We start from the raw sequence: 14,596 nt of genomic DNA on the forward strand, positions 1-14,596 counted from the left end.
CAATGCAAAATTGACTGGAATTAAGATGGGATGCCATGTTGCGTTTGGAGAGCCCCTGATGTGCCTAAACATTAAAAAACCCCACAAGTGACACCATTTTGGAAAGTAGACCCCCAAAGGAACTTATCTAGATGTGTTTTGATAGCTTTGAACCCCCAAGTGTTTCACTACAGTTTATAACGCAGAGCCGTGAAAATAAAAATTCTTTTTTTTTTCACAAAAATGATTTTTAGCCCCCAGTTTTGTATTTTCACAAGGGTATCAGGATAAATTGGACCCCAAACGTTGTTGTCCAATTTGTCTTGAGTACGCTGATACCCCATATGTGGGGGGGAACCACTGTTTGGGCGCATGACAGAGCTCGGAAGGGAAGGAGCGCCATTTGGAATGCAGACTTAAATGGATTGGTCTGCAGGCGTCACGTTGCATTTGCAGAGCCCCTGATGTACCCAAACAGTACAAACCCCCCACAAGTGACCCCATATCGGAAACTAGACCCCCAAGGAACTTATCTAGATGTGTTGTGAGAACTTTGAACCCCCAAGTGTTTCACTACGTTTTACAACGCAGAGCCGTGAAAATAAAAAATCTTTTTTTTCCCACAAAACTTATTTTTTGGCCCCCAGTTTTGTATTTTCCCAAGGGTAGCAGGAGAAATTGTACCTCAAAAGATGATGTCCAATTTGTCCTGAGTACGCTGATATCCCATATGTTGGGGTAAACCCCTGTTTGGGCACACGGGAGAGCTCTGAAGGGAAGGAGCACTGTTTTCCTTTTTCAACGCAGAATTGGCTGAAATTCAGATCGGATGCCATGTCCCGTTTGGAGAGCCCCTGATGTGCCTAAACAGTGGAAACCCCCCAATTATAACAGAAACCCTAATCCAAACACACCCCTTACCCTAATCCCAACAGTAACCCTAACCACTCCTCTAACCCAGACACACCCAACCCTATTCCCAACCGTAAATGTAATCCAAACCCTAACCCTATCTTTAGCCCCAACCCTAACTGTAGCCCCAACCCTAGCCCCAACCCTAGCCCTAACCCTAGCCCTAACCCTAGCAATAACCCAAGCCCTATCACTAACCCTAGCCCTAACCCTAGCCCCAACCCTAGCCCTAACCCCAACCCTAGCCCTAACCCTTGCCCTAACCCTAGCCCCAACCCTAGCCCTAACCCTAGCCCTAACCCTTGCCCTAACCCTAACTCTAGCCCTAACTCTAGTCCTAACTCTAGCCCTAACCCTAGCCCCAACCCTAGCCCTAACCCTAACCCTAGCCCTAACCCTTGCCCTAACCCTAACCCTAGCCCTAACTCTAGTCCTAACTCTAGCCCTAACCCTAACCCTAATGGGAAAATGGAAATAAATACATTTTTTAATTTTTTTATTTTTCCCTAACTAAGTGGGTGATGAAGGGGGGTTTGATTTACTTTTATAGCGGGTTATTTAGCGGATTTTTATGATTGGCAGCTGTCACACACTGAAAGACGCTTTTCATTGCAAAAAATATTTTTTGCGTTACCACATTTTGAGAGCTGTAATTTTTCCATATTTGAGTCCACATAGTCATGTGAGATCTTGTTTTTTGCGGGACACGTTGACGTTTTTATTGGTAACATTTTTGGACACGTGACATTTTTTGATCGCTTTTTATTCCTATTTTTGTGAGGCAGAGTGATCAAAAACCAGCTATTCATGAATTTCTTTTGGGGGAGGCGTTTATACCGTTCCGTGTTTGGTAAAATTGATAAAGCAGTTTTATTCGTCGGGTCAGTACAATTACAGCGATATCTCATTTATATCTTTTTTTTATGTTTTGGCGCTTTTATACGATAAAAACTATTTTATAGAAAAAATAATTATTTTGGTATCGCTTTATTCTCAGGACTATAACTTTTTTATTTTTTTGCTGATGATGCTGTATGGCAGCTCGTTTTTTGCGGGACAAGATGACATTTTCAGTGGTACCATGGTTATTTATATCAGTCTTTTTGATCGCGTGTTATTCCACTTTTTGTTCGGCGGTATGATAATAAAGCGTTGTTTTTTGCCTCGTTTTTTTTTTTTTTTTCTTACGGTGTTTACTGAAGGGGTTAACTAGTGGGGCAGTTTTATAGGTTGGGTCGTTACGGACGCGGCGATACTAAATATGTGTACTTTTATTGTTTTTTTTATTTTATTTAGCTAAAGAAATGTATTTATGGGAATAATTTTTTTTTTTTTCTTTATTTAGGATATTTTTTTTATTTTTTTTTTACACACATGTGGGGAATTTTTTTTTTACTTTTTTACTTTGTCCCAGGGGGGGACATCACAGATCATTGATCTGGCAGTGTGCACAGCACTCTGCCAGATCTGCGATCTGCTGTGCAGGGCTGCAGGCTTACCAAGTGTCTGCTCTGAGCAGGCACTCGGTATGCCACCTCCCTCCCTGCAGGACCCGGATGCCGCGGCCATCTTGGATCCGGGACCTGCGGCGAGAAGGGAGGTAGGAGACCCTCGGAGCAACGCGATCACATCGCGTTGCTCCGGGGGTCTCAGGGAAGCCCGCAGGGAGCCCCCTCCCTGCACGATGCTTCCCTATACCGCCGGTACACCGCAATCATGTTTGATCGCGGTGTGCCGGGGGTTAATGTGCCGGGGGCGGTCCGTGACCGCTCCTGGCACATAGTGCCGGATGTCAGCTGCGATATGCAGCTGACACCCGGCCGCGATCGGCCGCGCTCCCCCCGTGAGCGCAGCCGATCGCGTATGACGTACTATCCCGTCGGTGGTCATACGGGCCCACCCCACCTCGACGGGATAGTATGTCAGATGTCAGAAAGGGGTTAATGATTGTTCAACACAAGTGCAAGTGGAAGACAAAGTAAAGGCATATACAAAGAAGCATCTCTAACATTTTGACCCACTCAGGCATTGATTGCAAAGTTCCTCTGTATGAGGAAAAGATGTCCAAATGCCTCATGGAGATCCCAGTAGGGACAAGTATATAGCAAGTTTCTTGGTATGGGTGGCTGTCAGGTGCTCCCGCACCTCATGTGGACATGTAACTTTTAACCCTATTGCGCTCTTGCATTTCTTTACACATCACCTTGACTTGGGTTTGGGGTGGTTGCTCTGCCACGGATCACTTTGGCTAGGAGTTTCATCTGCTGACTGAGCTGCTGCTGCTGCTAATGCCATATCTATTGCTGCTGTAGATTAGCCTGCACCAGTTACTTTATCAACTCTATATTGTCTGCTCTTGCTCCTGCAGTCGCTTTCACCCAGGACATGTGGTATCTCTGCGGCAGCCACACTACCCCTTGGAATTCATGTCTGCGTTCTCCACAAATTGTAGAGTTGCAGTTGTGGTAGGCACAGGAAGCGGTTTCATTAAACATCCAGGCTTGTTTATTTAAGACTTCTTTAACTGTTCAGCACAAGCAAACAAAAAGACAGCCTTTTTTGGCACAGAGTGAAAAAAACAAAGTCAATAGTACGAACAGCATTACAGGTTAGCTCGCTCTGGTTAGTGTGCATTAACAAACACACTGGAGGTCTCCACAGCTCCAGTCACAGACACTGAATGGGAAAACTGGTCTTCCATAACATGCCCCCAGGGTTAGATATGTAAGCAGTCAGCTTATTCATCTCTTTGACTGCTCGTAAAACATGGCCCTAATATGACCTATTAACTTTGTCAGCACTATATGTGAAGGAGCCTGCTTTCCTTACATCACCGAACCTACCATCCTCGATGATACATAAATCCCCTCAATAACCTGCCTGGCGGCCATCTTGCTGTATAAATAGCTTAAAAGAATTATACATAGCTAAAATAGTGAAAAATAGATTAGAACTAATTTTTTACTTTGATCACTTTCTTTGTTGTGATGAAAGTGAAAACAATTCAAACTGAACAAGTCTAGGTAACATAGTATACAATTTAGGTGATAGAAGAATATACAGTAGTTAAAATTTTATGAAAAATGAAGTACTTGTGATCTTGTTTTAAATTTTCGACTAACCCTTTGAGTCACAAAATATTTTAGAGAAAATATATTACAAAATATATTACAAAATATTTTAGAGAAAACATGAATCACACTCACCAAGGAGAGGTTGTTTCATTTTATACATTACCACATTTATTTTTTTTTTTTAAAAGTCATCTTTAATAAAGCTACATTTGTGGCACTGTCACTGGAAAAAGAACCTGTTATTGAATTATGTATACAGGATCTACACCAACTTTGATCAAGTCTTTGAAGAGGTTTGTTCCCAAGTTTATAAGGGAGAATCATTTTAACAATTTTTTTGCAGCATTGTCAATAAGGAGGATTTTTTTAATACATGAAATACAGTACCAGTGAAGAGTTAGAACACAGTGGTTCTCTTTATTCTTATTGGAACTGAATATAAGGCAACAAAACCACAAACAGACATATGTGGAAATCAGATGTGAAGAATCGCAGAATTTTTGTTAAGCCATATTTTCCTCAAAGTACCCCCTCATTTTATTCAGATTGAAGTTTTACAATTCATTGAGATTCTCTCAAGCACCTTCAACAATTAATCACCTGGAATGGCTTTTCAAAAGTCTTGAAAGAGTTTGCAGAGGTGCAGGGCACTTTTTGTCTGCTTTGCTTTCACTCGGAAATCCAACAAACCCCCAAAAAATCTAAATTGGGTTGCGGAGTGTTGATTGCAGAAGCCATGTCATCTGCCACAGCATGTCATTGAACAATGCAGTGTTAGCCAAGCTGGGTAAGTGTACCTTGAATTTGGAATAAATCATCAACAGTGTCATTTGCAAAGCACCCCACATCATCTCACTTTCCCCTCCATTCTTCATGGTGGGCACGAGACATGTAGAAACCATTCACTCACCTTTTCTGCATCTCACAGAAACATGATGGTAGGTACCAGAAATCTAAAATTTTGACTCGTCACACCACAGTGCAATTTTCCTCTGATCAAATGTCCAGTCCTTGTATTGCTTGACCCAACAAAGTTTCTTCTTGTTTATAGTTCTCAGTAGTGGCTTCTTTTGCAGCAACTGGGCCAAAAAGGCCAGCTTCTCACAATCTAGACTGGACAGTTGATTTTGAAATGTGTCTGCTATTTCATGTTTGTGCATAATTGATGAGGGCTGTTATCTGCTGTGCTGTCAATGTTCATTTAATGAGCCTAACGCTGAGGTATCTCTGATGAACTTATCCTCTGCAGAAGAGATAGTTCTGTTTTTTTCTTTCCCGCAGCAATCCTCATTAGAGTCAATTTCATCATAATGATTAATAGCTTTCATAACACTTCAGAATACATTCAAGGTTTTAACAACTTTTTTCATTGACTAACCTGCCAATCTTAAAATAACAATAAACTGTCCTTTTGTTTTCCTTACTTGAATAACTCTTGCCATATTATGGCTTACAACAGCTGTGGAACAGGGCTTATTACTGTATGGAAATGTGTACCAAACTGATAATTACAAACACTTGAAATCTTGATGAGGCTTGGTATGAATGAATATATATCCAGAAAACATACACCCTTGTCTTCACTCAGTGCCAGCACTAAGGAATCACAGCTCTTTTTCCTGTTTGGTTTGAATACGTTTCCTTCCATCAGTGTGTGGGAAAATGGTTGGAGCAGCAACTCTTCATTCTTGCAAGTACAAATTTGTGCAGGTCACAACCCAGGTAGGTGAGCATATGAATCTTTTGATTGTTGTGTCTTATATTGAGGCTAGCAAACTTCTCTCACCTTTTCTCTCTTTTCATTTCATTTTTTAGTGATATGTTGCAAAATTGGCACTGTAGATGTTTCAGTTGTTTTCTCTTTATGGTTCAATCAATTTTACATTTGATAGATTGAATTTTTCAATAATCAGCAGTACCCAATCTAATTTCTAATTTACTTATGTTTTTGTTTCTTTAACCCCTTTCTGACATAGGGTGTAACAGTATGCCAATGTCAGACACCTTCCCTTTGATGTGGGCTCAAACTTTGACAGCAACACTTAACACGCATTTCCGGCAATCGCGACGGAAATTCAGCCCATTGACCCCATGTCACATGACCACGAGTCGCTGATGGGTTAGCATGACAACCAGAGAGTTCCAGCAGACATCTATGATTGTCACTGCCGGATTGCTATAAGTGCCGCACGATGGTCAGCGCTCCTAATTCTAAGTAACTCTGAGTAGTTCTGCTATATACAAGTGATCTGAGCATCACCTGTATGAAGCAGAACTAATCAGGTTATGGCAGCTTTTATTCCCCCATGGAGACTATTGAAGCATGCTAAAAGTAAAAAGAATGTTTTCAAAAATATTTAAAAAATAAAAATTATAAAAGTTCAAATCACCCCCTTTTTGCCCCATTCAAAATAAAACAAAAAACAATAAAAAATACATATTTTTGGCATCGCTGCTTTCAGAATCACCCGATCTATCAATAAAAAAAAGGATTAACCTGATCGCTAAATGGTGTATAGAGAAAAAAGTCAATAGAACAGGCTTCCAGTGTCCATTGTTTCAGATGCTGCACATCTTGCATCTTCGCAGCATAGACAATTGCCTTCAGACACCAGTACACCAGGAGATGGGGAAGGGGCCGTAGGAGGGCAACAACCCAGGAGCAGGGCCACTACCTCAGCCTTTGTGCAAGGAGGAACAGGAGGAGCACTGCCAGATCCCTGCAAAATGACCTCCAGCAGTCCACAAATGTGCACGTGTCTGCATGTGTCAACTCCATGAGGATGGTCTGAGTGCCCGATGTCCACAGATAAGGGTTGTGCTCACATCCCAACACCGTACAGGATGCTTGGCATTTACCACATAACACCAGGATTGGCAAATTCGCCACTGGTACCCTGTGCTCCACACTGCTTCACACTGAGCATGTGACAGACTTGACAGAGTCTGGAGACTGATCTGCTGCCTGGAACATCCTTCAGCATTACCGCTTTGGTAGTGGGTCAGTAATGGTGGGGGGTGGCATTTCTTTGGAGGGCCGCACAGCCCTCCATGTGCTCACCAGAGGTAGCCTGACTGCCATTAGGTACCAAGATGGGATCCTCAGACCCTTTGTGAGACCCTATGCTGGTGCGGTTGGCCCTGGGTTCCTCCTAATGCAGGACAATGCCAGACCTCATGTGGTTGGAGTGTGTCAGCTAATCCGGCAAGATGAAGGCATTGAAGCTATGGGCTGGCCCGCCCATTCCCCAGACCTGTATCCAATTGAACACATCGGGACATTATGTCTCGCACCATCCACCAACGTCACGTTGCACCACAGACTGTTCAGGATTTGGCGGATGCTTTAGTCCAGGTCTGGGAGGATATCCCTCAGGAGACCATCTGCCACCTTATCAGGAGCATGCCCAGGCATTGTAGGGAGATCATACAGGCATGTGGATGCCACACACACTACTGAGCATCATTTCCTTGTCTTGAGAAATTTCCACTAAAGTTGGATCAGCCTGTAACTTCATTTTCCACTTTGATTTTGAGCATCATTCCAACTCCAGACCCCCTTGGGATATTAGTTGTGATTTACGTTGATCATTTTTAGGTTTTATTGTTCTCAACACATTCCACCATGTAATGAATAAAGTTTTACAACTGGAATATTTCATTTAGTGATATCTAGGAGGCGGGATTTTAGTGTCCCCTCTATATTTTTGAGCAGTGTACACTCACCGGCCACTTTATTAGGTACACCATGCTAGTAACGGGTTGGACCCCTTTTGCCTTCAGAACTGCCTCAATTCTTCGTGGCATAGATTCAACAAGGTGCTGGAAGCATTCCTCAGAGATTTTGGTCCATATTGACATGATGGCATCACACAGTTGCCGCAGATTTGTCGGCTGCACATCCCAAAGATGCTCCATACAAGGCAGGATGGATCCATGCTTTCATGTTGTTTACGCCAAATTCTGACCCTACCATCCGAATGTCGCAGCAGAAATCGAGACTCATCAGACCAAGCAACGTTTTTCCAATCTTCTACTGTCCAATTTCGATGAGCTTGTACAAATTGTAGCCTCAGTTTCCTGTTCTTAGCTGAAAGGAGTGGTACCCGGTGTGGTCTTCTGCTGCTGTAGCCCATCTGCCTCAAAGTTCGACGCACTGTGCGTTCAGAGATGCTCTTAGGCCTACCTTGGTTGTAACGGGTGGCGATTTGAGTCACTGTTGCCTTTCTATCAGCTCGAACCAGTCTGCCCATTCTCCTCTGACCTCTGGCATCAACAAGGCATTTCCGCCCACAGAACTGCCGCTCACTGGATTTTTTTTCTTTTTCGGACCATTCTCTGTAAACCCTAGAGATGGTTGTGCGTGAAAATCCCAGTAGATCAGCAGTTTCTGAAATACTCAGACCAGCCCTTCTGGCACCAACAACCATGCCACGTTCAAAGGCACTCAAATCACCTTTCTTCCCCATACTGATGCCCGGTTTGAACTGCAGGAGATTGTCTTGACCATGTCTACATGCCTAAATGCACTGAGTTGCCGCCATGTGATTGGCTGATTAGAAATTAAGTGTTAACAAGAAGTTGGACAGGTGTACCTAATAAAGTGGCCGGTGAGTGTATATATATATATATATATATATATATATATATATATATATATATATATATATATATATATATATATATATATATACATATATGTACAGTCGGGACCAAAAGTTTTGGAAACCCTCAAATCTTGAAATTGTTGCAGAAAATAAAGTGTTTTTGCAGTTAGATGTTTTCTGTTATACACATGTTTATTTCCTCAGGGTGTATTGGAACAACACAAAAAACAGAGATAAAAAAGTAAATTGGACATCATTTCACATAAAACCTTTTGGCCCACAGCTACCATGGCAATCCATCAGTACCCTGCAATCAAGTAGAACTGATGTGTGCCCAAAATGCAATTGCCAGTAATTAATACCATTATTCAAGACTTAAACAGCAGCTGTTGTTGGAGGTATATAGGGAGTGGGTTTAACTTCTGAGCCGACTCTGTACACTTTCATTCAGCTTAAAATGTAAGCTCCAATAACTATAACATCTAAGTACAGCAATATCGTGGCTGCACATGCTCATGACCATTTTAGAAGAGTTTAGGACCCTAATTCCTGTGATCAGTTGGGGTCAAACAATCATCAATTTTACATTTATTGCATATTCTGTCAAAAGGTGATATATTTTTTTATGCAAAAGCCTCATTAAAATTGTTCTATTTAAACAATTTCACTTCCAAATTAATTTCAGCCCCATAAATAATAGACTGGAATATTGTAATTTAATTTGTAAGTGACAACAGTATTATGCAAGGTTTGTCTGCAGTGCACAATCTTACGGTTTTATGGATGAGGAATTATCAATCTGTTATAAACTCCTTCTGTTTTCAGTAGATCTTCTCCCATAATTATCACTGCATGTGCTTAAACCTCAAGAACCGAGAATGTTTTGTTTTTGCTTAATATAACTAGTGACAAACACAGATCAGCAGGAAAGTTACACTTCTAAGCAGCTGGTGTAACACATGTGGGCTTGGAAGAAATAACTGCAAATGTCAGCCATAGTCTAGAAAACATAGTCTTTTACTGTTTGTGTCTGTAATGAACTGTGCAAAGTAATACTGGAAACAAGATGTAGTGAAGTCAGAAAAATAGCATATTTGGGTTTTTCTTGGGCACCGACACGCTGTGGAATTTATGCTGTTGATGGGACTCGAGCTCCTACGTTGACCATCTGTTTGGTGGGAAAGAATTGTGTTCAGAATGAATCTTTTGTAAGAATGATTCAGTGACACATAAGTCCTTGTGAAAACTGTAGAATGAGTGCAGTTGACTTTTGGCTGGTCACAAAATTATACCAGCTGTCCATGTATTTATATCGGTGTTGTATTTATTTAATTATTATTTGCTCAATTATGTCTTTAAATTCCATATCAGCTGACTTTGGCTTGGCTGTAAGTTGTAATTTTTATCAGTGTTTGGGAATGTAATTGCTTTTGTTTCAAGGTATTTTGCTGAGGCAGGGTAATTATTAATACTTTTAGCAATTTGTTTTAAATCAAAATCAATTAAATATAAAAAACCCACAATATTATTACTGTAATAGAATAACTCCACTCAAAAATCTATACAACATTTTCAACTATTTTTTGTTTTCTATAATAGTGATGTAACCTGGTAAAAAACCCTACTATTTCACATCTACTACTTCTATGTGTATCTAGGTGTCTCCATGATAATCGACTACAACCACTGTGTAGCCTGACCCTGCCATTTTACTTCCATTTGTCACATATCAACATACATTTGAACGATTAAGAAGAAGTTCTGGACAGAATCTGTAACTGTGCTAATCTGCTTAATATTTTTTATTGCCGTTTCTACAAAAAATATGCATTTTAGATATTTTGTAATATATTTGCAATATTACTCTATAGTAGGGGATTCCTGTGATGGTGAAGATTACTTTCTGTGTTTATGAATAAAAATATGTTATTCAGAAATCTTCATTAAGCTACTCATTTACCAACTTTGCATAAAATCAAATGCACTTGGGTTTTACTACTGCAAAGGGGTGTTTATTCAAGATTTCTTCTGACCCACTTCCTGTGGATTGAGAGCAATGAAACATGTCACAGTTATTATTCCTTCACTACATAGGTGGAATTATCAGTAGAGATTCATACGTTTAGAGGCTTGATGTGCTTAACCTGATACAGATGCACTGTGGATTCACTTGGACCCAAGTTCACTTGCTAGGGATTGAAGGGATAGCTATCATTGAGCGTGGGTGCCACATCACAAAATTATTGTGCCAACCTCCGCTGTTAGGTAGGCAATCAGATTCTAGGGCCTACTATGGGGAGTTTTAAGTATACTATTTACACCTTTTTTTACTCTATTTTTCATCCCCCACCCCTCATAAGACCGCTACCTTGATTCCCTAGTCAATATCTCTATTTGGTGTTTTTAAACATATATTGGTGTGTAATTATCATTAAAAAAAGTTATTTTTAGGGGTGTTTTCTTTTGGTTAAGTTTGCTATATGTTAACCCCCTTTTCAGCCTATCATTATAGTTTTTTGCGAAAAAAAAATACAAAAAGAAGCGGAGTGCATTATGAAATATGTGATATATCACTTGTCTAAGCCACAATAGGATGATATTACCTTTAACATTGATACCATCAGTTTGAGTCAGTGTTCTGCACAAAATGGGCCTGATCACAAAAACAAAGAGGGATAATTTTCGGTAATTTTTTATTTTAAAAAAATATGAGAAGTCTGTCAATGCACTGTGTTATTAGCTCTACTTTTGGTTACTACTTGGTTACTATCTGCTTATAAGGAGAGGTCAATTTAACATTACTAAAACTGTGCTTGAAGTTAAATGAGTTATCAAGGACTTTTGTTTTTTTTTGTATTGGGCTAAAAACTTACTGCAGGTAGTTCGATAAATCACACTGATATAAACGTCTTGTCAGCTAAATTGACTACACTGTGATTTGTGGAAAAAGTATTTGCCATAAATCAATTTTTTTGGAAAGATTTGCCAAACCTGGCGAAATTGGAATTCAAAATACTAGTCGGCCCGTGCGAAATTTTCGCACATTGGTTGTCGGGGGCACAGGCAAATTCAGGAAAATTAAGCTGGTCAAATGTAAATGTATTTAATGAGATGATAAATACAGAGAGGTATGTGTGTAACTGACATATATATATGTTTTCACAAATATTTGAGCCCATGGATCCATTATATGTCCATTTTGCAAGCGGCGAGAAAATCTCGCCATACGGATGTCATATGGATGTCACACGGATGCTTACATGAGAGAAAATCGCATCCTCACACTGCACACGGATGACACACAGATCACTGTTCAGGGAACACTTCTGCGATTCTCATCCATGTAAAACAGACCAATTATTTATATCTTGTGTGTGACTCCAGCCTAAAGGAGATCCCCATAACATTAAACATAATGGTATTTTACTTACTGATCAGAAGGGGTCTGATTGTCAGTACCTTGCAAAAGAACAGGGGCAGCAGCATTTTTTCCCCTCCACAGCAACACTGCCATGTATCTGCAGTGTAGGGAAGTGCAATACAGCCCTATGTATGTGAACGGAGCAGCTCCCTGTACAGCAGTGTCACTTTAACAGTAAAAATGATGAAGGAGAATTGACCCCATAACTGAGCGTATTTACACCATTGTATAATAATTGAGAATATCCCTTTAAAAAAAGTAATATCTGCAGATTATTTTACCTTTTTTTCCCCTACAGTTGGAGTTTTTTTAAAATTTTTGCAAGGTTGTTTCCACCAATCTCTCCCATCGGGAAACAATGTACAGTCTGAGTTATGTCAACGCTGCAGTTTTTTACTTGGAACCAGAGGTGACTCCAGGTCACCAATAAGCTGCATCCTTAGAAGGAAGATAGACTTTGCAATGACTGTCCAATAATATGGAAAATCTGATGGTTCAGAACCTCTCCGGTTTCTTTTAGGCTGCATTCATTTATATTTTCAGTTTTAAAGCCGAAGTCTTAAACAGGTAAAGTTTTACTTTTATTCTACTTCCACATATGAAGCAAATATTTTATATGTACCTGCCTGAAATCAGCTGGGCAAGGAGTTCGGCAAGCTGGAAAGCCTCCAAGGCAAATGTTAGGATTTGTTTCAGCTTTGGGGTAGTATGCTTTGGGGTAGTGTGGTGCCACATGCAGGTCATTTTTCCTTACTGCAGATTTAAGAGAAATTAATGTTTAAAGTGTATTTTGCAATCACATCGTGGATGTGTCCTTTGTTTGACAATTTTCTTGCTGAAGGGGGCAAGTGTACCTTTCAAATGGCGTATCATTTGTGTATATTTGTGTATATTTGTGTATATGAGTGTGGGTGCAGTATGAACGGAGATACAAAGTGATCACCGAAAAAGAGTGTTTTGAAATAATATAGAAGGATTCAATTATCTCTAATGATAACTTTTCTTTGTGGCAGCTTTAATTAGTAACTACTTATGTTCCATTTTTTAAAATGTATTTTTTTATCCACTGCTAATTTTTAACCCCTTTCTGCCATTGGACGTACTATTCCGTCCATGTGGGGTGGGCCCTAATTCCCAAGGACGGGATAGTACGTCATACGCGATCGGCCGCGCTCACGGGGGGAGCGCGGCCGATCGCGGCCGGGTGTCAGCTGCCTATCGCAGCTGACATCCGGCACTATGTGCCAGGAGCGGTCACGGACCGCCCCCGGCACATTAACCCCCGGCACACCGCGATCAAACATGATCGTGATGTGCCGGCGGTGCAGGGAAGCATCGCGCAGGGAGGGGGCTCCCTGCGGGCTTCCCTGAGCCCCCCGCAGCAACGCGATGTGATCGCGTTGCTGCGAGGGTCTTACCTCCCTCCCTGCCTGCTCCAGACCCGGATCCAAGATGGCCGCGGATCCGGGTCCTGCAGGGAGGGAGGTGGCTTCACAGAAGCCTGCTCAGAGCAGGCACTGTGAAGCAGCCTGCACTTCTCTCAGATCGGTGATCTGTCAGAGTGCTATGCAAACTGGCAGATCACCGATCTGTATTGTCCCCCCCTGGGGCAAAGTAAAAAAGTTAAAAAAAAATTTCCAAATGTGTAAAAAAAAATAAAAAAAATATTCCAAAATAATGAAAAAAAAAAAAAATATTATTCCCATAAATACATTTCTTTATCTAAATAAAAAAAACAAAACAATAAAAGTACACATATTTAGTATCGCCGCGTCCGTAACGACCCGACCTATAAAACTGGCCCACTAGTTAACCCCTTCAGTAAACACCGTAAGAAAAAAAAAAAAAAACGAGGCAAAAAACAACGCTTTATTATCATACCGCCGAACAAAAAGTGGAATAACACGCGATCAAAAAGACAGATATAAATAACCATGGTACCGCTGAAAGCATCATCTTGTCCCGCAAATAACGAGCCGCCATACAGCATGATCAGCAAAAAAATAAAAAAGTTATAGTCCTGAGAATAAAGCGATGCAAAAATAATTATTTTTTCCATAAAATAGTTTTTATCGTATAAAAGCGCCAAAACATAAAAAAAATATAAATAAGGTATCGCTGTAATCGTACTGACCCGAAGAATAAAACTGCTTTATCAATTTTACCAAACGCGGAACAGTATAAATGCCTCTCCCAAAAGAATTTCATGAATAGCTGGTTTTTGGTCATTCTGCCTCACAAAAATCGGAATAAAAAGCGATCAAAAAATGTGACGTGCCCAAAAAGTTACCAATAAAAACGTCAACTCGTCCCGCAAAAAACAAGACCTCACATGACTCTGTGGACTCAAATATGGAAAAATTATAGCTCTCAAAATGTGGTAACGCAAAAAATATTTTTTGCAATAAAAAGCGTCTTTTAGTGTGTGACGGCTGCCAATCATAAAAATCCGCTAAAAAACCCGCTATAAAAGTAAATCAAACCCCCCTTCATCACCCCCTTAGTTAGGGAGAAATAAAAAAAATTTATTTATTTCCATTTTCCCATTAGGGTTAGGGTTAGGGCTAGGGTTGGGGCTAGGGTTAAGGCTACAGTTAGGGTTG

This window comes from Ranitomeya variabilis, chromosome 2 (genome assembly GCF_051348905.1).
Source record: "Ranitomeya variabilis isolate aRanVar5 chromosome 2, aRanVar5.hap1, whole genome shotgun sequence".
Classification (NCBI taxonomy): Eukaryota; Metazoa; Chordata; class Amphibia; order Anura; family Dendrobatidae; genus Ranitomeya; species Ranitomeya variabilis.